This window comes from Anoplophora glabripennis, unplaced genomic scaffold, assembly GCF_000390285.2.
Source record: "Anoplophora glabripennis isolate ALB-LARVAE unplaced genomic scaffold, Agla_2.0 scaffold736, whole genome shotgun sequence".
Taxonomy (NCBI): Eukaryota; Metazoa; Arthropoda; class Insecta; order Coleoptera; family Cerambycidae; genus Anoplophora; species Anoplophora glabripennis.
Window position 1 is genome coordinate 58,551 of NW_019416827.1, and position 24,443 is coordinate 82,993.

The 24,443-nt window shown below is 33.6% G+C and overlaps 1 protein-coding gene across 2 annotated transcripts in view; it reads left to right on the top strand.

Moving 5' to 3' along the window:
• LOC108913051 (nucleolar protein 4-like) overlaps positions 1-24,443 on the top strand; it is a 158,180-nt gene that overhangs the window by 10,925 nt on the left and 122,812 nt on the right. The window lies entirely within an intron of this gene.

Below are 24,443 nucleotides of genomic sequence, written 5' to 3' on the forward strand. Positions count from 1 at the left end.
AATACATTTTATTTGTAGCTGTAAATCTGTAATATATTTGGACATACATATTTTGTTTACAGTTACCAATTTGTTTTAAGACAATATTCATTGCATAATGTATTGCAAGATCAATATTTTGACGTGGAAGTATAAATAATATTTGAAATTAATTAGTGTGTTAATGGCAAAGGTATTTAAGGCGGCATAGTGTCTGTAAAAAATGGCAAGTTTGTCGAAATACATATATCACACTGATAAACATAGAAGAAAGTCTGTATGCTATGTCAAAAATATATGAAATTATATATTATATACCTATATTCGTACATTTACTACGTTTTTAAGGCATTTGCATGTATAATTAACTTTTATTACTATCGTTATATCTCGTTTGAAAACAAGGAATTCATAAATTGATCATATTTTGTTCTAATCAAAACTTTGATCATGAAGGTGCTAAGCGAAAACGTCCTTATTATAAAACCATCAATAATTTACGAGACTAAATTTAATTATTATATTATACAGGGTGATCTTAAAATGTCTCCTGAAATGTTTATGACAAACAGTGCTTAAAATATTTTTTCTGAAAATGAATAATAAGGGAGATATACTCCTCTCTAAGGGAGATGGTAGATAATTTTTTTGCGATATCTTAAAAATATTTCGAGATATGTTATTCATATTTTAAATTTAGATACATATTTATTACAGAAAAAACGTATTTTTTGTTTAATTTCGATAAATTAAATTGTTTTTGATAAATTTAAGTTTACATATAAGAGCCCATTTATAAAATTTCATAACAATGATCACATGACTGCAAAAATTCTATAAAACAAGTTGAAATAATTTGTAAAGGAGGATTTATTTTATATATTTCAACAGAATTTCAAGTAAATATTTTAAAAAAGAAAATTAATTACATATTTTGTGCAAATTAACTTTCTTTTTGGAACGAGAAGGCAACTGAACTATTTATTTTATAGAAATTATTCTAAATTGTGTGACATTTCAAAGCATTTGCGACTGATATACAGTGAGCGGCTAAAATACGGAACAAATTAAATAAAACTGTTATAATTTTTTTTATATAAAAACGCCGAGACAAGTCGATTTAATTTTGTTTTTTTGCCATTTTTTGCGTGCATCCGATTTTCTATAGAATGATTCTAAAAAGCTGCATGAAATAAAACATATATTTCTTTAATGGAACACCCTGTATGTTTTTTTATATTTGGATAGAACATATTGTCTCACGCATCTAGAAATATAGATATTGGGTCTATCTTTAATAATAACGGAGATATGACCAAGAGTGCTCAATAATTACATACATAACCTCAAATATGACGAAAAACAGTGTTTTTTGCACTTTTAGGTTAGGATATCTCAAAAACCTGACGTGATAGAGCAATTCTGCAAAAAAAGTTAAATTTTGTCGGTCTGTGATAATTAACACCATCAAGAAAAGCTGTACCTACCTATGCGTATGAAAGAGAAATCGCGGGACAGTTTTTAATAAACCGGATTGGCCGGCCATCACTTCTCCCTTTCAGGACGCAAACCGTAGTCGCCGGCGGAGGTTTTATTTGAGGAAAATGACAAAATTTCCGCCCTCGCTCCCCTTCCGGCCGGCCGGCACATTCTGAAGGGGCTTATCCCGGCGATCCATCGTTCATGATTCATCCTTTCTGGGTCGGCCCTTCTCATCCTCCGCTGACCGGGCTCAACTCTTGCCTGTATCCTTTGTCCTGTGCCCGGGGGCCCCTTTCCAACATTTATTAACGACCCTCTGCCCCGAACTTTCTCCGGACCCATGTTCCGACCTAAGTAGTCAATTAAATTTAAAGATGTATTCCGGGCCGCTCTCTTTTTAATAATGAATTATGATTAATGCGCCTCCCTCATTTTTTACGGGTTCTCGGAGCTGGGGATCTCCTAATGGAAAAATGCGTGTCGGGCGGTCGCGCGCTTTCTAAAACCTGTTAAAATTTCAAAAATGCTGCCCAACTTTCAAGGAAGATATAAAATTATGTAACAGGATATATTTTTTTCACAGTTTTACGTAAAATATTTTTTCTTAAGTCGTTCACGCAAGTGAGTGAGTCAATAACAGACAATCTTGAAAGTAATAACAAAAACAATCACAAATAGATATTGATATTATGTAACCAAAGAACAATTACCTACATTTTAACAAAAGTAAAGATGTTTCAAAATGGATATTATTATTTTCAATACAGGAATTTAACCTTCGCTGCGTGCTTAGGTAGGTTCTTTTAAAAACGCATTTTATTTTGGTAATTAAATGTCCTTTCGTTAGCGTCGTGTTCCTCAATTCATTATCATTATTTATTTTTTGCTCACTAATTTGCGAATAACTTGATAACAAAAAAAGATATTGTTTAGGCCACATTAATTAATTTTAATGTTTTCTTTAATTGCATTCCTATCCTCTGTCACAGATGGCGAGCTATGTACAATCTGTGAAACCAAACTGTTCCTTTTTTATTTTATTTTTTTGGTATGTGTGACAAAAAAGAACTCTGATATAGAACCGCGTTCATTGGGATGGTTTTGTTGACAATTTTAAAAAGTGTTGTAAAAATTCTATAGTTTATACAGTAATAGTTTATAGTCATAGTTAATGTATATTTCGTTTTCGTGAAATAATTTATTCATAGAATTGCCGCATCACCAGTTCGTCGTATTAGTGTTATTACCTGTCTTTTCCTTCCTTATCCTTACTAGTGTGACAGAAGTGAGGGGGCACCATTTTGCTGTACTGGTATAGCCACAGATATTTACAACATTTAACTTTAATACAGTCCGCTATAGTAAAATCACATACAGATATCGAACCCTTTTTGGCGTCAAAATGTAGCTATTTTTATGCTCTTCAAACTAACCTATAAAAAGTTTCATCCTGCTTTTTGACTTTTTAAGAAAACGTGAAACAACTTAAACTTGGATAAATAGCGCCAATAAATGAACAACACTTTCGTTAGAAATTTCAAACTTATACTATATTCAAAGCATGAAGAGACCTTTGCAACGACGTATAACACTATGGGCTTTTGATGAGCCAATCCTTAAAAAAATACATTTTTCTGATCAGACTTTAGGAGTTTCCCCCACCCTTTCTGTCGAGAGATATAACAAAATGTCAATAACAAAAGTTATACGCAATGAATCAGCCTATTCATATTTGTACTATTTAATATACCCGAATAGGAAACATTTATGAGAAAAATTCAACTCAATGTTTTGGTATGTAGATTGCGCCCTCTAGCGGCCGAGCTACGAACTTGAAAACTATTTCCAGCGATTTCTAAGGCCTATACTTTCCCTAATATCGTACCTCGCCGACCTTAGTAAGACACCCTGTATAACAATAGTTAACTAACAATCAGATAAGGATTAAAAACACTTATTTACTAAAACCGAGACTAAAAATATTTTAAGTTTTTGTTTAAACTGAAAAATCGTTATCTGATGATCTGAAATAAACCTCAGCATACATTGTAAAGAAATTACCCCTTGTCGAACACTCCCATGAATTCATATGTCGGAGATGTCCTTCTCACTGGCCGAGTCCTTCAGACTTTGGAAATTCCAGAATACTTTATTCCGGGAATACCCTTTTTATAAATTGTATCTAGACCATAAAACTTAGAAATAGTTATTTATGAATTAAGCCGATTATGTTATTCCCAAGTTTTATGATGGCAAGCTTGGGTTCGGGGAGACTTAAGGATCACTCAACGTAGCCGCGGTCAAAGGATAGAAAGCATTTACCTTATAATTACTTTATAAGGGAATCCCTAGGAAATAACGAATTTGATTGGTTCATTTAAGAATAATTTTGACCTGACGATAAAAGAGAAGTACAGAGAGAGGTACGGAGGAGAGTTCTACTTGAGCATTGAAGACGTGAGTACATTGCTATTCTGTTGACTGTGGATTCGTTATCGAGCCTCTGGTTGTTGTCATAAAACACCTCGAGTACTTGATTTGTAACGTTGTATTTTATATCATTTCATTTACGGTATTATTATTTCGTGAAGATGAGTGACACGAGTAGTGATATTAACGCCCAAGTTAGCCCTACGACTCCGACATATAAATAGAATAAAAAGTACAGGGCCCAGAACTGACCCCTGAGGAATATTCATTTCAACGGAATAAATAAATACACGCAGACAAGCTAACTCACATTGAAAATGCATTATTTAATAATAAGAACATTTATTGAATATACTACACATAACAAAAAATGTTTATTGTACCTATTTGTTTATATTTATGGTTATATTAAAATATATAAAAAGTCCCTATAATAAAGTAACATATGAAACTGATTTTTAAAACAGAAAGTTTGAAACAAGAGACAATTTGGCGAAAATTTCCACAGTTGTATAAATTTCACCCCTAAAGCAGCTGATGTTATATAAAAATGAATAGTGCAATCGGAAAGGGTAGTTTCTGCAGGAGTCAGAGTTATTCAATAATAACAACAACAACAATTTATCAATAATAATATGGATACATTTTCAATAACTACGTACTTATTTACAGAAAAAAAGGACTTTTGTTGCAAATCATTTGAAGGTAAAGGTTTGTGAGCAAATTTAATGTGAACATTTTGTCGTATTTCCATATAATCATAAACATAAAAATTAAATTATTTGTTGATTAATTTGTGTATTCATGGCAAATAATTTTTAATTCAGCTGAATACACAAATAATAATTTAACATTTGTTTATATAGAAATGAAGCAAAATCTTCATATTAAATTTTGTCGAATACCTTTGCTCCAAACGATTTGCAGCAACCTTTTTTGTGTGAATACCATCATCCTCCGAAATTTATTTACACAATTTCAATGGTACTCTATATCCTTCGACAACGTTTGAGGATTTCCATCATCCATGCATCTTTGAAGCAGTCAAATCTACTCCAGTATTAACCAAAATTGTCGCAGAAAACCAACGAAAGCAGTTGAGCATTGTTTGACCTCATTTGATAGGATTTATAGCAAAATGTTTTGAATTTACTTGAATCAGCTTTAATACTTTTAAAGTAAAGTAAAAAAAACTTATATACTTCTTCCTTAGAGGAAATTATCGACATTTTTGCACAATATCCATCTGAAATTCGTTTAAGAAATGCAACTATGTCTTAAGTAAAAATTTCTTATATTTTTGTTAATATACAAAATTTTGCATATTTTCGCTATATGTACAAGTTGCAAAATTCCTAAGTCAATGATCGATTCGGACTCTTTGTGATTTATTTTTTACACATTTATATCCGAATTCAGCATATTTTTATTTCAATTAAAAAAATAATTAGCTCAAGCTTGATCACTTTACGTCAAACTTTTTCAGAAATATTTTAGAAAGTGGGCATTGTTGCCCAAGATTCTTTCAGAGAACTTTTTATTTTTCTCTTTTATATTGATATTAATATTTCTACTTGTGTTATAAACCAAAAATTGTGATCATATTTTCATATTCCTTTCATGTCATCCTCCATGATAGTTTGTAACATTAAGTTCTGTAAACAAATTTTTCTACCACTAGCAGATTTGGAGAAACCCTCCTCAACCAAGTACGTTCATATAAAAAGGGTTAACGTAGCATTATTATATGTAAATAACTCGTGTGTTAAACAGTATCGATAACAGTAAGCAATTGAATGGAACATTTAATTTCATTTGCGTCATTGGAGGGCCTTGCTTAGAAATGTGCAGTTGAGGTTTTGTCCGAACTATGCATATGGCCCCTAGGGCAGGTGTTATTATTGGGGCACAGTATGCCATGGTGTTGTCCTCCTAATCTCGTTATATAAAATATTGGGCTTAGTGCCTCTGCAGGTTCAGCTTTCAATAGAAATCATGTTTTATTCATGACAACTAAATCAATTACAAATCACAAATGTGCGTATTCGATCTCGAGAAAAAAAACAGGTTCATATTACTTACTAATATGTTCTCGATGAAGCCATCATATCGTTTAATATGTTTGTTGTAATTAAAAAAATATTTATCAAAGGCTTTATATATCGAAATCCATCGTGCTCTTCATATTTACTTACAAACTATGTAAAACAGCGTAACAAATTTCTGTATACCCAAAAAAACTCAAAAGAATGTACTTTTGTAATGTGAGAAAATGTTTGGGATGAATGTTCAAGGAACTTTAATTGGTATTATACAGGGTCACGAAAAGGGCCCAGTAGGATTATCCATAAGAGTAAATAAATAAGAGGCTTTTATTGGATAGGACGGACAGAACATGCATTCACTGAGGCCATCTCCCGTTGGTGCAGCAAAACATTGTCGTTTATAGAAATTGTTAAATAGAAATCTGCAACCACATATCGAATTTGTATTTCCAATCTTTCAATCAACAGAAATAGAATGCGTTGACTGAAATATTTCAATCAACGTAGAATGTTTGATGTTTGAGGTTATAGTTTATCTTCAGGACTTCAGGTAGGTTGCCGTGTTTTATGCCTTAATAAATTTGTTTTGTTTTAGATTAACATAATAAGGGATTTATTGAATCAATCGTCTGAACTGCCTTACTGTGTTTTATTCGTTTTTTTTATCCTAATAAACTAAACGTCAATGTTGTGCTCCAAATTGCAAAAGCATTTCTTACTATATGAATGAATATCTGTAATACGTTCTATAGAACAGACAATTACCGTGGATAGAATCAGTTCGAAAATTATGTAAATCAGAATTTACTCCGACAAACACATAATTATTTTTGTGAAGACCATTTTGAGTAAAAAATGCACTGTTTCATTTGGGTATATATTTGTTTAGTCTTCGATATTATCGATTTTTAATTTAAAGTTTTTGTACATTACGAAAAAGCATGTATAGGAATCAAGAAAGAGTTGATATGGTTAGATCCTACTTTTTGTCAGGAGCAAAGGAAACGATATCAGATAGATTTTGCCGACTTATAAGTAGGTACTGAATAAGAAAATGTTCGTCAGATTGGTTCAACATTTAAGGGGCTATGGGATCTTTGAACGAGAAGTTTTAAACGCCGTTGAAGAGGATACTGATGCCAGTACTCGATGATTTGCCACAAAATCTTAAGTGTTATGTTATAAAAATCAGGTACCTAAGTAAACAAATGATTCATTTATCATTATTGATTACTGCTTGAGTTTGCTGCTAGATTACTTGTTAAATACTGTTTCATAGTTTGTCTTATTTAAAATAATTAAACATTAGTTTTTGTGGGATGGTAGAGCTCGTGGTGAACACCCGTTCAACGAAAGTAACGTGCCAAACCTCACACGACGAGTGGTGTGGAAAGCTTTTTAATAACTTTTCCTTTAAAAATAAGATTTGACAACAATGCACAGCCCAGTTCTCAATTGTGCATAAAAGCACGCCGTAGTTTGAAGTTACATACACTAGCTTGTCCTGCGGCTGGGTAAGAAAATACCGAAAAAAAAGGATACAAAAATTAAGGCTTCACTACGGATTTTGAAAGAAAACAACTATTGATACATGTTTCTAAAGGTCGAACAAAGCCTCTGTAGAAATATGACCCCCACACAAAGTTACATCCTGTAGGTATATTTTGTATTTAAAACGAATTCTAAATATATAATAATTACAACCTACAGGGTGTTCCGAACTATAGCCATTTTGCAAATATGCAAATCTCGAAGATAATCTTAAATTTGAATGAAAAAAACTCTATGCTTATACGGCCTCAATTTAAAAAAAATCGACTATCGTCTTCTTGCACTAGAATCTTCACAATTAAACGTATAAATTGGGTCCACCCCGTAGCGGAGAGCTCCTCTGCAATTTTCCCGTACAATCGCCATGCAAGTTTAATTAGCGGACAACCGTAGCCCACGAAGATATCCCGAAGGGTGCACCTCCCTGGGCAGAGCACCCCGAATTCTATTCACGGCCGTGCTTCCTCTAGCGACGGACGCACCCCGTCCTAAACACACTCTCCTCGACGGCGGCGGCGGCGGGCGGCGGGGGGTCGGACCCTCGACCGATATCACCGCTGACATTTGAAGCGGACGAGCGGCCCCGATGGCCGTACCCTTATCTGCGGGGGTGTACGGCAATATCGCCCGCGCCCGACACCCCACTAATCAATCTACTCTGCCGCCGTTGAGTCCTTCCGACGCGCTCGCCCTCCGCCGCTCCACGCCCGCCGTCACTCAATACCTTCCGCCCCCCGGCCCTGCCGGACAATTGCGGGGTTGCGCCAGATACGAATAAAAGTAATTAGCGAGGGGGCCCCGGCTCGATCGTGTGCCGGGCGACGACGTCGGGCCTACTTGCACCCTCCTCGGGGTGTTCCTCGTTTCAGGGGTGGAAAAATCTTGTCTTGTGTTTTGAAAGGGCGAAAAAATAGCAGTTTTCTTGCAATTACGTTGTTTCTTTTAAGACGCCGTATATCTGGAAAAAAATGTTCGGATTTCTGATGTCTTTAGGTCCGGAATTTCGTAAAATTGAAGATGAACAATAAATACAAAAACACAAAATGTTCAAGTAAGCCAAAGGACAAATCTACTTGCTGAATAGGACTAGTAGTGGGACGCACAATAGGCCTAATTAGGCCGCAGTGCTATGGGACTACTATTAGGACCAACCACTAGAAGAAGAAGAAGCTAGAGTTGGGCGCGACTTTTTGTTTCAGCAAACTGAATTTATCACTATAGATGCTAAATATTATGTACAATAACATATTAGTTTCCACAGTCATAAAAATTGGGGGAAGATTGTTTACAGGGTGGTTAATTGTATAATTTTTACATAAATTCACGTTTCTCGCTTATAACTTTCTTCCGTTCATTTCCACGAGAAAACAGTAAAGTACTTTTTTTTCGTCTTCATAAGACCTACAAAACTAGCTCTCGAGCGTCAAAAAATATTGCTTAGATCAAAAGTTATAAACAGAAGAAGTTTATTTATGACTTTTAAATTAAACATTTATAAACTGCGTTATTATTACCAGAACGATTTGGCTTCGCATACTCTCATTCTTTATCACTGTATAATAACTCACACGAAATCTGGAATCGGTAAGTTGAATAGTTTACAAGTTATGGCCTTATAAACAAATTAACTAATTATTAGTCTGGACGATCCCGAGGATCTTCCACAATCGCACTGATTTTTTTCATGGTAGATTTCATAATAATACATTGAAATCTATAATTTTTTTAAATTTCAAATGCAACCTGGATTTTTTTTATTTTTTAGCCTTAATTGCAAAATGAAATATACGACGCACGAACGTGATATAGTTATACATTATTACATATTCGAAAAGCTTATGAAAAGAGCTGCAAGTTAAAAAAAAATCATCAAGATTCGTTGAAAAACAACGGAGTTACAGACTGTCAAATATATTATTTTCAAGCGAATTTCGCTTATTTAACGGCAGGACTATGAATATTATCGTCATTTTCTTCGGACTCGCTATCGGTCGCTTCCCCCACCCTTCCGCTGCACCACGGCTCGCCGAAAATCAAGCGACTCGCGGATTTTTGACAATATTTCTTATGTACTTAACATACGACAAATAAAAAATTTTTACCTGGGAAAATACTCGGGTTCCGGTTATGACAGTATTTATTTTTGCCGCTACCAAACTAATTTGTTTAACAATAGGCCGTCAATTGTGACAGTCTGTAACTCCATTGTTTTTCAACGAATCTTGACGATTTTCTTTTTAACTTAAAGCACTTTTCATAAGCTATCTAAATATGTAATAATATATAACTATATCACGCTCGTGCGTCGTATATTTCATTTTGCAACTAAGGCTAAGAAATAAAAAAAAATCAGATTGCTGCACATTTGAAATAAAAAAAATGATAGATTTCAAGGTATTATTATGAAATCTACCATGAAAAAAATCAGTGCGATTGTGGAGGATCCTCGGGATAATAATTAGTTAATTTGTTTATAATTTTATTTTTTATTGTTACATAACTTGTAAACTATTGAACTTACCGGTTCCTGATTTCGTGTGAGTTATTAGACACTGATAAGGTATGAGAGAATGCGATGCCAAAACGTTCGGGTAATAATAACGCAGTATACCTATATAATGTTTAATTCAAAAGTCATAAATAAACTTCTTATGTTTATAACTTTTGATCTAATCAATATTTTTTTACGCTCGAGCGCTAGTTTTGTAAGTCTTTTGAAGACGAAAAAGAAAGTACTTTACTGTTTTCTTGTGGAAATGAACGAAATAAAGTTATACGCGAAAAACGTGAATTTACGTAAAAATTATACAATTAACCACCCTGTAAACAATCTCCCCCCCTTTTTTATGACTGGAAACTAATATGTTATTTATCGTACATAATATTTAGCATCTATAGTGATAAATTCAGTTTGCCGAAACAAAACACAACATGTTTATTAGCTTCCTCTATCAGCATCTGTCAGAAGAATGACACATTTCTAAAAAAGTTGCTTTGGAGGTTCGACAAATATATTGGAATGAATTTTTCCTAAGTACATCCTTGCAAAAGATTTTTTAAAATAAGACTCCTACATCTATTTGTCGTAGAATGTGGTAAAAAGTGTGTACAATCCATGCGTGTGTGCATGAAACCTATACACCGGAAATGTAAAGGGAAAATCTACTCGCTTTGTGGGTCGATTGTGAACCTCTAATATTTCATGTCCTGACGGAAAGTTTTCGTTCGAATGCCTCATAGCGTTATTTGAAACTAAAGTCGTATTTTATATTTACTTAGCTGTTTTAATTTATTTCATATTGTATTAATGTCATCGTGAAATGTTTTAATATAGGCGTATTTATTAGTCACTAAAAATGGTGTAGATTTGTATAAGTTTTGTATGAAAACAGGTTGCTTCTTTTGCAATTTTTAAAATATTGATAATAATAAATTGATGAGTTCTGACAAAAGAAGATATAGGTCGTTTTGAGTAAATTCAGAAAAACGTTCAGTAATACAGTTTATAACTCTGTTTGGAAATGAAAGAGAGTAATAAAACCCCGAGATAAGAACCGGCCATGGGCGTGCTAATATTTCGTTTCAGGTAATTATCGGGTAACACGAATGCTAACAGGTAATGGGTGTATATTAGTATATTTTACTGGATACATCATAGGGCAGGAGCCAGTGTATTGTGACAGATCAATCCAGTCTTAGAGCTGAATATACGAAGACGTGCTAGTGCAGTAGAGTAAAATTCGACTTGTGTTTAGTGACTAAAGTACACTCATTTTATTTTAAAAAAGAAATACCAACGCTAAACAAAATTTTAAGTGAACTTTCAGAGGACAACGATTTGCCAAAAATCAGTAGAAGCAAATTATGGGCCGTCTTACGAGAGTTGAATTTTTGCTGGGAAAAGCAGAACAGGAAGTCAGTTCTTATCGATAAAGATGAAATTATTTGTTGGCGAAGATCCTACTTAAGATCAATTAGAAAATTCCGTGACGAAGGGAGGAATATTTATTATCTAGACGAAACTTGGGTCAACGAGGGATATACTGTAACAAAAGTATGGCAAGATAAAAATGTAAAAAGTTTTCGACAAGCATTTTTGGATGGACTTTCAACAGGGTTCAAGGCACCTTCAGGTAAAGGGCGAAGATTAATAGTGACACATATAGGTAGTGCCAGTGGTTTTGTAGATGGCGGTTTACTTTTATTTGAATCTAAAAATACAGGTGACTATCACGAAGACATGAACGCAGATGTTTTCGAAGAGTATTTTACACAGATGTTGGATCTTATTCCTCCGGGGTCTGTAATTGTCATGGATAATGCCAGTTACCATTCACGGCAGACCGAGCGGACGCCTACGACTGCTTGGAGGAAAGCCGATATAATTCAATGGTTATCCGGAAAAAACATTTCTTTTGAAACAAATATGGTGAAAAAGGAACTTTTGACACTTGTCAATCTTAATAAAGATCAGAAAAAATATGTTATCGATGAAATGGCAACAAATCGCCAAATAACGGTACTACGGTTACCACCTTATCACTGTGAACTTAACCCAATCGAATTAGTCTGGGCGCAGGTAAAAGGAGATGTAGCGCGAAATAATACGACGTTTAAATTAAGTGACGTGAAAATTTTGTTAAAAAATTCCTTGGAACGAGTAACTGCAGATAACTGGCAAAGATGTATACATCATGTACAAAAAGAAGAGGAGAAAATGTGGGAACTCGATAATTTAATTGACGTTACTGTGGAACCTATCGTTATCAATCTAGGAGACGAAGATAATTCATCAGAATATTCAGAGGATGAATTTTAATATACCTACTTTTTTATTTTCTTTATTGTACATTTATACAACACTACATTTACTCACCATAATTTGAATTTTCAAAATACATATATTTTTGTGTGGAATAAAAGTCTATTCATTAAATTTAAATAAATATTTTGATAATAATATTGAATAATTTTATTTGAATTACTAAAAACCCTCTTAACCCGGTTATGATGCTTAAAGTAGCCTCATGTTTTGAAATGCTGTTTTTATATTGTTTACTTATAAGAGAAATGGACCGAGAAATTGAAGCGGCATAGACAAAGACGGATTGTCGGGGATTAAATTTTAGCTACCTGCTACAATTTAGTACAGTCCGATCGCACAAAGTTTTGTTAAAAGTAGACCTCATCTATATGGAAAATACATAATATAAAAATATTGAATATAAGCACTAGTACTACATTTATTTACGATTTGCATACATAATGAGCTTTTATTACTCTCTTTCATTTCTAAACAGTCTATAGTTTGATTTTTGATTAAAAAAGTTCAGCAGAGGTATGTAAAAAACACAGTATATTTCTAGCTAAATATTTTTAAGTAATACTTAGTCTTGTTACAAATCGACTAACGTTTTCCTTAATCTAAAATGTATTATACTGCATTGTTTAATAAATTGAGTTTTACTGATATTAGTTCTATTTTATTGTCAGTGACGAATAATTTTATTGAAGTATTAATGTTATATTCGACACATTTTATCTTTTTGTCATATGCCTTAACTCAAGATAGCTTATTTTAGTCGATTATTTTTAGCCTGGTCTTTTTATACTCTAACAAAACGTGATAGGTTATATTTTTCATACCAGCATCTTTCTTTATTCCGAATTTAATATATGCAGTCCCCACGTCATATTAATCGTCGGTGTTGATGGCAGAGCAGAAATTTGACATTTTAGAGAACAAATCTAGCTAATAGCTGATACTGAAATAGCTCAGCACTGATACGACATTGATGTAAATATACCATAAGGATTAGTTATTTACGTGTTGTTTCAGTGACCTAATGAGATTGAGTTCTCAGGATAAAATAAACTGCTGTATTTCAAATCATCTCTTTGTAGAGGACATCATGTATATGTTGGATCACTTAAAATTACATTTTGTACCTTTGAACACAAGCAGAGTTTTTCAACACGAATTAATCTTGTCACAAAATTAAAAAAAAGTTTTCTTCCTACCTTTATCCTATATTGTATAAGCAAACATTGCATGATTCTCATAAGAAGTTGTTGAATGAAACTATTTTAACTAAGCATTACCATTTTAATGTCTATTTTCGTTTAGTTTTACAATATTATATTGTCCAATGCGATCTCAACTTTCACTTAGATTCAGAACGCCGTTGAATTGAAGAACTGCTTAAAAATATCATTATCCTCAAATTACTTCGACAGCAGTCAAGGATTAATACATAATTGTAACATCTGAACACGTTCCGAACTCTGATCCCCCTTAAATCGTGCTCATACAGCTGAAACTTTGGGATGGTCAAGTTACGTACCTGCAAACTTACACGTTTCATGCTTTCAGGTAGTTTTTCAGTCGCCTGCCTTTTTATAATAAGATAACGTCAACTTCTAACAAGTTTCCTTTTGTTTGAAAAGCAGGAGACTGTAACTTTAACAGGGGATTATCCGCAATGAAATCAGCATTCGGTTGTGTTGCATCACGGTTTATGTTTCGAGTAAGAAATAAACACTCGGCAGTTTCCCCGTCTCGATTTTTCTCAAGAAGATTTATTTTACATTTCTACATGTATATTTAAAAATTCTCTATTTATATCATAAATATTTTACTTTGGGCAGTTGACACTTTAAAAAGGCTTTTGATGTAAAACTAATTTGAATCAACAGATTTGGAAATATTTTAAAGTAAACTTAACAAGTAGATGACCAGGTGATTTTTTTATAACATTATCTTCCACTTAAAATGCATGTGACTCGACTGAATCTTTCTTGGTATTGAGGCAATGCAGTTCCTTGAATGTACCCAAATGAACTTTTTCCAAAAAGTCACAGACCATTTTGAACATATTTTAAGTTACTTTAAGAGATTAATTAAGAGATATTCAAAAAAATAATATAAGCCTTATCTACAGAACGTTGATATTGGGATAAATAGCTTTTATACCAATGAATGCCTTCGTCAAATAAAAAATCGACATATCCCAAACGTTTTCCTTTTTTTACAGATTCATCCGAATTTAACTCCCAATATTTCTAGGACATAAAGAAAATTTAAGAGAGGACAATAACACAGGCCAACAAGGAAAAAATTCCAGAGATCAGACACTACGTTTCCGAAAGCATTTGGCGCGCTGAATCCGAATCTGGCCTCAGAATTGATCCATCACCCTAGGTTTCCGAGATATTCTAACCTAAAAGTGCAAAAAACACGTATTTTTGCTATTTTCAAGGTTATGTAACTTGGCGAAAAAATTTTTTTTCTCAAAACTGAAAATATCACTGGAAACTACTATCTTTCCCCTTCAAAACGCATTTTTTTATTTGTAAAAAGCTTTATTTTTCGCGGAGATATCGTCGATTAAAGATGATCAGTATAGCTACCTTATTACCATGGCTCGACCTATAACACAATATCACTAAGCGCTACGAGCCTTATATGTCAGGAAGGTTAACCCCAATAACCCAAATAACCCAACAACCCAATAGGGCTTGGGATTAACCTTCCAGACATATAGGGCTTGGGGTTAACCTTCCTGACGATTAGGGCTCGCAGCGCTTAGAGTTATTGGGTTATAGGGCTTGAAGTTAACCTTCCTGACGATGAGGGATCGCTCCGCTTAGTGTTGTGGGGTTATAGGGCTTGGGGTTAACATTCCTAACAATTAGGGCTAGCAGCGCTCAGTGTTATGGGGTTAGCCATGATGTAATAATATAGCCATACTGGTCATCTTAAATTGACGATATCTCCGCGAAAAATAGAGCTTTTTCCAAATAAAAAAATGCATTTTGAAGGGGAAAGATAGTCGTTTCCAATGATGTTTTAAGGTTTTAAGTTTTGAGTAATAAAAATTTTTTCGCCAAATTACATAACCTTGAATATAGCAAAAGTACGTGTTTTTTACACTTTTAGGTTAGAATATCTCGGAAACCTAGGAGGGTGATGGATCAATTCTGAGGCCAGATTCGGATTCAGCGCGCCAAATGCCTTCGGAAGCGTAGTGTCTGATTTCTGGAATTTTTTTTTTTTTTGAAATTTTGTCGGCCTGTGTAATTAATCGTCACATTATGTGTATTTGGAAAGATGGACACAATTTAGTTTATTTTATATAATTGTCATATCTACAGATTTTGTTATTATTGGTTGAGGCACTTCAAACATTAGAACTGATATTTTCACGAAATTAATTTTCATTATTAGATGTCAATTTAAAAACTACGTAGTTAAAAAATCGATATTAGCACCCTTATTTATTTTTTTAGCTAAACGTAACTGAAAATTTGAATATTTATCGAAGGTCATTTTTCTGCACGATAATTTCGGCATTAATATTTTTTTTACTCACAAAGTAAACGCGGCGCGCTGTCGAGTTAATTGTCCAGAGGCGTTTGTTTTTTTACTAGACCTGAATTTCTTACAAATTTAAATGGTGCTGTATTGCAAACGCGTATTACAAACCAGGAAAGTATTTTATAAATGCGAAATTGTGAAAATTATAAATAAACAAGAAAGCGCAATTTCACATGTCGTTGAAGTCCATGATCGAGTAAAATTGCATTGTCAGTACTACGAGCGTCAGCGTCAACAATTTATGTTATACAGGGTGTAATTTTAAATGGGGATCAGGTTTTTAAGGATACTAATACGAGTTTCCTAGAATACTAACATGAATTAACTTTTTTTTAATCAAAGAAACATTCGTTTTTTAAACTGCACGTAAATTTACACGTAGGTTATCCCGTTCATGTTTAAAAAAACTGACGCCCTGTTTTCGAGATACAGTGTATTGAAGTTGTTACTTTCCAAATGGTTTTCGTTAATTATAAAAATGTCAAAATTTGTATACCAGTAAACACCAACTGTGCGTTAAGAATAATGTACAAACGGTTTCTTTCTGAAAAGCAGTGTCTCCGATACAGGTAATTGAAAGGGTACAATCGAAAAAAAATATGTTAAAAGGCAAAATTTATTGCATTTCTAAACGGTTCTGTAAACTTTTCTAAAAATCGGAATTTATTGCAAAACGACTTGCGGGCGGCTTCACCGAATATTCGTCGAATTGACGAATATTCATTCATGCAAGTGTAGAACCTGAGTAAATGTAAAAACTGAACCTCGGAGACCCCATGGCATCATCCTCCACCTGAATGTCCGCTCCGCAACGCTGGTGAGTTCGAGTACAGCACGGCACAAAAAGTATCTGGCAGGGGTCACATCGCCGCTACATTAGTCGGGCTGAAATAGCTGCGGACGTTGTTTCTTTGCCGTCGCCAAAGGCGGTCGCGCCGGTCTGGCTTCCAAAGGCACCCGCTCGGAATCGCAATGTTCCTCCTCCTCGCAAAAACTCGACGAGAGCCGGGCTCCGGCTGCCTTCGCTACCTCTAGCCATCGCCGCTTTTTTCAAACGGCCTCCGTTAATGTCACGCGCTCCCCCCGGCCCGGTGGGAGCGGTGCCTTTATTTCATATACGCGGGCAATTACGCACATTCGCCGTATTTGGAGCTCTCCGCGACCGCCTGTCTTAATTGGGATGTCCCGATAATCTAAAAATTAAATTCTTTTATGTAGCTACGTCTACGCAGCGTATAAGGAATCAAAATTCGTAATTGCTTCCAATCGAATTTTTATATTTTCCATAAAATGTTTGTACAGGATGATTCACTATATTTTGACCCACCCATTAACTTTTTTGTTTTTAGAGTTATAAAAAATGTGAAATACAAAAGTTGCACGATTTTTTATGAATTTTTCGAAAATAATAGTAGAAAAACAAATGAAGTCCAAACAAAATGGCCGCGGATGTTAACTTTGTTAATTTAAATGGAACACCCTGTATATTTTCACATATTTGGACAGAACATTCTCTGTCGAGCATAGTCATATAGGGTTTGTTATATCCATCTCTAACAATAAGCGAGATATTATTAAAAAAAGGTTTTTTATTAAGAAAAAAGATAGGTATCTTGTATCTAATTGTTACACCTCTTTCAGGCATTTCTGCCTTTTTTCCAATTACGTAAGGATTTACAGATTTAGTTGTATGTAATATATTTTGACATATTGGACATTGATATGGTCCAAAATGTATATAGGTATTTTAACTAAATCTCACTGAGGCCTAATTACTCATGGACAATGTTATATATGGTAGGTCATGACAGTGACAGGTAATGTCATGACAATATTGTTATTGTTTGATAGTTTGTATTATTTTTTAATTAAAATGGATTATACACAGAACTAGAAAATTGAAATATAGGAATTATAATAGAGTAAAGATCTTCTCCATACTCTACTTTAATTTCTGATAATATTTCAATTTTCTACTTCTGTGTAACTTATTTTAAATAAATAATAATACAAACTGTCAATCAATAACCATGTTATCTTGACATTACCTGTCACTGTCACGGCCTACCATATAACATTGTCCATGAGTAATTAGTCCTCTCAAAATGTAACAGCAAAAATGAAACACCTAGTATTAAATGTTTTAATTTGTTGGTGTACCATAATTTAGTGTTACCTATGCCATTTTTTAGGTGCCAAACATTCACTTGATATTACGCTCCTGGAAATTTTCCACAGACCCTTGCATCTGTCAAATTTTTTCTTAAAAAATTAATATCCTAATGTCTATAACTCCTAGGTATAGGGAATATTTAATAAAGTAACCCTCAAATTTAACGTAGAATCCAAAAAATGCAATAATTCCATTTAAAATAACAAAGTTGGTAGCAACTTCCGGTATACGTGGAAGTGCAACAGTTTTGAAAATATTTTCATTGAAAAATTCATGGCCGGTAACCTGGATATTCATATTTTCAACAAAATCCTATAATGGTAACTTCGTAGTTTGTACCCTTCTAATGAACCGGTTGCGCGAATAACCCAGTATATTTACAAAATACTAATTTTTAAGTTTTTTGTCTACTATATTTTGAGAAGCAGATGCATAGTCTAAACGATGTACAGCTTGCACACGGTCGACATGCACCATCTACACGATACTGAATTTATTAACGTTCAACAATTATGTATGTGTACCCAGGCAAATCTACACGCATTTTAAATCATTCAGCCGTCTATACCGTACTACATTTATTTACATTTGGCAAATGTTCGGTAAGTGACGTATCATCGGGAGTCGGCTTCATTATATTATACATGTGAACTTTTCACAGTTTCTAATAATGAAACCATTAAAGCTTCGTTGGTTATTTATCCCCTCTGTTGAAGACTGGAAAAACTGTGGCCATCTTCCAACAAGTTGGAAAGGTTACAGATTTAATTGATAAATTAAAAATCTTACATAAGCGAACCATAAAACAGCAGCGTAATCTTTTACTAAAAAAGATGGAACTCTATTTGGACCAGACGTCATTTTATTTTTTAATTTTTTATAGCCTTAAAAACTTCTAATTCAGATACTTCATTCAGAGATATATCATTAAAACCGCAATTATTAGTAAAATAATTGCAATCTGACTCGGACTGAAAGACACTATCAAAAAACCGAGCAAAAGCATTTACAGGTGTCACTAGCTATTGTTGTATGAGGTACTTTTTCTAGACTATATACAGGGTGTTCTACAAGCTCTATGACAACCTTTGACAGCTGGCAGATGGGTTAATTTCGAATTTATTTTCTCATGTGAACATAGGTCGGATTCGTTTTTGTTTAGAAATTACAAGCATTTTAAAATATATAATTCCATATTTCAGTGAAGATGCAGTGAACATTATAATTTTTCCACTATTTAAACTAATTAATCAATGTATCAGCTCCAACGTATTTCCTACAGCTTTCAAGTTATCCAAGGTTATTCCTATTTTTAAGAAAGGTGAGAAAGATGATGTATCTAACTACCGACCAATATCTCTTATTCCCGTTCTGGCAAAGGTTTTCGAAACTGCCTTAAAAATGCAAATTGCAGAATATTTTGAAAATAATAATTTATTCCATTCTAGTCAATACGGTTTTAGGAACAAAAGGTCAACAACATTAGCTATTAACCAGTTGACTACAATTATTTTAAGCAATTTCGAATCAAACAATGTTGTCAGTGGAAATTTTTACGATTTGACTAAGGCATTTACTGTGTGTCCCACAGAATTCTCTTAAATAAACTAAAATTTTACAATTTTGATGACAACAGCGTATCCCTTATTGAGTCTTATCTATCGAACAGAACTCAGTATGTTTTTTATAATTCTTGTTCTTCACACCTAACAAAAATTGTTCATGGAGTTCCCCAAGGCTCAGTATTGGGCCCTATTCTATTTCTTATCTACATCAATGATTTCCCAAATTGTGATATAACTACTGATTTTATTTTATTTGCCGATGATGCTAAATAATAACTTAATTAAACTGACAGGATTCAGTGGATACGCTGCCGCTGATAAAGGACTGGTTTATTGCTAATAGATTGAACTTAAATGTTGACAAAACTCAATCTTTGCTTTTTACACTTCGCCATATCAATACTTGTGATAACTCAAATAGAATTAAATTTCTTAAAATTCACCTTGACACTAAATTGAGTTGGGAAAAACATGTCAATTATTTATCCGCACGTTTATCTAAGAATATTTTCCTACTGCGTAATCTGCATATTATGGTACATTTCATGCCACCATGACTGAACTGGGGTCATTCGTCTCACAGTGATAAAATTTTTGGTTCACAACGTAAATGTATTAGAATTATGGCTGGAATAAAATACAGAGATGATTGTCGGGAGCACTTCAAACTTCTAAATATTCTTACAATGCCGTCATCGTCAGTTTACATATTTGAATGTCTCATTTATATAAAAAATAATCAGAATATATTTGAAAACATTTTAATGTATAGACACCAATAAATGATTTGATTTGATTTGATTTGATGATTTGAAAGTAACCTGATAAATAAAAATGATAGTTGCTATAACAATAACTATTATTTGTGTTTAAAGCTTAAACATTACTCAACCTTTATTAACCAAATTAACAAATCTTAAGACTATAAAAATTGTTGAAAATGTCCACCATCGGCGAAGATTTAGTCACTCGACGGATGATATTTGAATCATTTCTTATCCGGTTAGCTGCATCCTTNCCTTAAAAATGCAAATTGCAGAATATTTTGAAAATAATAATTTATTCCATTCTAGTCAATACGGTTTTAGGAACAAAATGTCAACAACATTAGCTGTTAACCAGTTGACTACAATTATTTTAAACAATTTCGAATCAATGTTGTCAGTGGAAATTTTTACGATTTGACTAAGACATTTACTGTGTGTCCCACAGAATTCTCTTAAATAAACTAAAATTTTACAATTTTGATGGCAACAGCGTGTCCCTTATTGAGTCTTATCTATCGAACAGAACTCAGTATGTTTTTTATAATTCTTGTTCTTCACACCTAACAAAAATTGTTCCCCAAGGCTCAGTATTGGGCCCTATTCTATTTCTTATCTACATCAATGATTTCCCAAATTGTGATATAACTACTGATTTTATTTTATTTGCCGATGATGCTAAATAATAACTTAATTAAACTGACAGGATTCAGTGGATACGCTGCCGCTGATAAAGGACTGGTTTATTGCTAATAGATTGAACTTAAATGTTGACAAAACTCAATCTTTGCTTTTTACACTTCGCCATATCAATACTTGTGATAACTCAAATAGAATTAAATTTCTTAAAATTCACCTTGACACTAAATTGAGTTGGGAAAAACATGTCAATTATTTATCCGCACGTTTATCTAAGAATATTTTCCTACTGCGTAATCTGCATATTATGGTACATTTCATGCCACCATGACTGAACTGGGGTCATTCGTCTCACAGTGATAAAATTTTTGGTTCACAACGTAAATGTATTAGAATTATGGCTGGAATAAAATACAGAGATGATTGTCGGGAGCACTTCAAACTTCTAAATATTCTTACAATGCCGTCATCGTCAGTTTACATATTTGAATGTCTCATTTATATAAAAAATAATCAGAATATATTTGAAAACATTTTAATGTATAGACACCAATAAATGATTTGATTTGATTTGATTTGATGATTTGAAAGTAACCTGATAAATAAAAATGATAGTTGCTATAACAATAATTATTATTTGTGTTTAAAGCTTAAACATTACTCAACCTTTATTAACCAAATTAACAAATCTTAAGACTATAAAAATTGTTGAAAATGTCCACCATCGGCGAAGATTTAGTCACTCGACGGATGATATTTGAATCATTTCTTATCCGGTTAGCTGCATCCTTAATTCTCAGTGATTTCCACATGGTAGACCAGCTGCACATCAAGGTCATTTTAAGGTCGAAAAACTGTATACCTACTTAATTATTAACTACTTTTAGAATTACTCAGGAATAACTACGTTGATATCTGATCTTGTTTTTAAGGTTATGTTCATATCTTATTGTAAAACTTCCCGCTCTTGTAATTTCCGAGGCCAAAAAAGAGGGTCCCATTTAAAATTTTGAATTTGATCTTCAAACGACCTTGAAGTCAAGTTTAAGGTCATTTTCAAAGTCATGTCAAGATACAATGTTTGTATGAAACTTTTTTTTAAAGTGATCCCAACAAGGCACTTCATTGTCTCAAGATTCTTTTTTTTTTGTTTTTTTATGTCCATCTTATGGCCAAAATATGGGCTAAATCGATAAAATAATAACAGAAAGTTTTATTTTTCGTTTTTCAATCGAAATCCGTCGTAAAAAAACGGGTGTTTCCATTAAAAAAAAATCAACTTCCGGTCTAAAACGCCCCTTCCTGTCTAGACCGGAAGTCGTCATATGGACCTTTCAGTGGCCCTCTCGGTGCCCTACAATTTTTGTCTGAAACTTTTTTCGAAATAATCGAGTCCAACCGAGACATTATTTTGTCGCAAGACAAATACCTCACCCTGTATATACTTAAAATTATACCACATTAAGGCGCTATATCTCAGTACCGTTAACGTTTCTAGTACACCGTGTAAATGTAATGGCTACGGTATTAATCCCAAGATATTATAAAAAATGCTGACTAATTTTTCTCGATATTTCATGCTGGGGCAAATCTCCCCCCTGCGACTCTCGGCCTCGGTTCCTCGCACTCCATTTTAATTAATGGAAGGAATCTGAGCACGTAACCTCCGACCGAAAATAATAATGCACCTTTATTTCAGCCCGATATACGCTCACGATGGTGCAGTAAAGCCCCATCTCGACCGAGCATGTCTGCAGAAGCCATATCCAGCGCGATTATTGCCAATAAACCTGAATTACTTTCAATATAATCTGGTGCTGCGCTTGTTATTCCGTGCTATTTACGTAACGACCGGGTTCGGCAGTGGCGATGTGAAGGGTATAAACTATATTTAAAAAAAAATAGCGACAAATTTTTGTTGCCGCTCCGGATTCGGCTCGAAGGCATATTAAAGTTTAATTCTCGCGCTGCATTTATATGCCAGCGTCAAACAGTGATTTCAGAATTGGCGACGTCTTTTCTCGGCGATGTAAAACCGGGAGTCGGGAGCACAGAGGCGTCCGTGAAGGTTTTTACGCCATATACTGCCAATAATTTTTTGTAAAATCTTTATAATTAATTAACCGTTGCTTAATGGCGCAAACATTGGGAACATATATGAACAGTTGCAAATATTGCAAATTTTAACTAGTTAAACTGTGGGAAACAACTACTCTGCGGACTAATGCCCCGTCCAATATTAAATTACACCCGCAATATCTAGTAAACAGCCAAGTTCATTCATCAGTAGTATCTCCAGACTTATTGTGGATGAACTTACATATGTATACAGGGTGTAAGAAGTTTGACTGCCATTACTTCCGCATGAGATAGAGTATATTACTGGGGCGTAAGATTAACAGTTTTCAAAATGCAGCGAGTATTAATATTGGGGAGTTTAATCACAACGTGACAACAGCGCTTAACCTAACGCTACACAGCTGATGCAAACCACGTGTGCACGCGGTAGACTTGTCATACGAAAAAAATGTAAACAACTATTATTGTGAAACATTTAGTGAATATCAATACAATTGTTTCCAGTTTTTAAATAAATAAATAAAATGTATCGATTTTGTAGTACGAAGATAGTGTTGTGCTTAAATTTTAGCTCGAATTTTAGTAATTATGAATCTCTTAAAACAGGAACTTAACATTTAAGCAAATTATGAATTTGAAAAATATATAAAGTATCCAAAGATTCACGTCGTCTGAATAATCATACGTATTAAAAATAATTTAGGTACTTAGCAAATTTCAGTAATTTTTAAGCGCACAAGTACAAAACAAACTACAACATATGCTTAAAATGTCCTCCACTATTTTCGATGCACGTTCGACACCTTCGAATCTAATTTTCGCACTCGCTGGAAAACACCTCAAGAAAAGGAAATAGTGGTACGCAAAAAACTCTCCGACACGATCCAATTCCAGATACCAACTGAATTGCGTATTGTTGGACACCTTAGTACCTCGTGTTAATTGCCGCGCCGTTGACACATTACTCGATATGAATTTTATCGAATTTTAAATTTATCACAACGCTAATTATTTTTTAGAATTAAGCATAAAGAAGTTAAAAAAAAGTGATAAACATTGTATTTTATGGTATTCTATACACGCAGTTATGTTAATATTTCGAACTTTTGTACATCAAGTTGGAGATTTTGATCATTTTTCTCTCGGAAATGGTTTAGGATCCATGTCATATAAGGTTTTTTGTTTATTTTAATGTATTCTATCGTCTGTTAAAATTAAGGCAGTCAAACTTCTAACACCCTGTATACAAAGTCACCGTCTAATGAGATTCGGCTTTCCGAATGTGGTACCAACGTTTTTTTTTTTTTCATATAATTTTGACGTTTTTGAGGAAAATGGCTAACCACGATATTCATTCGA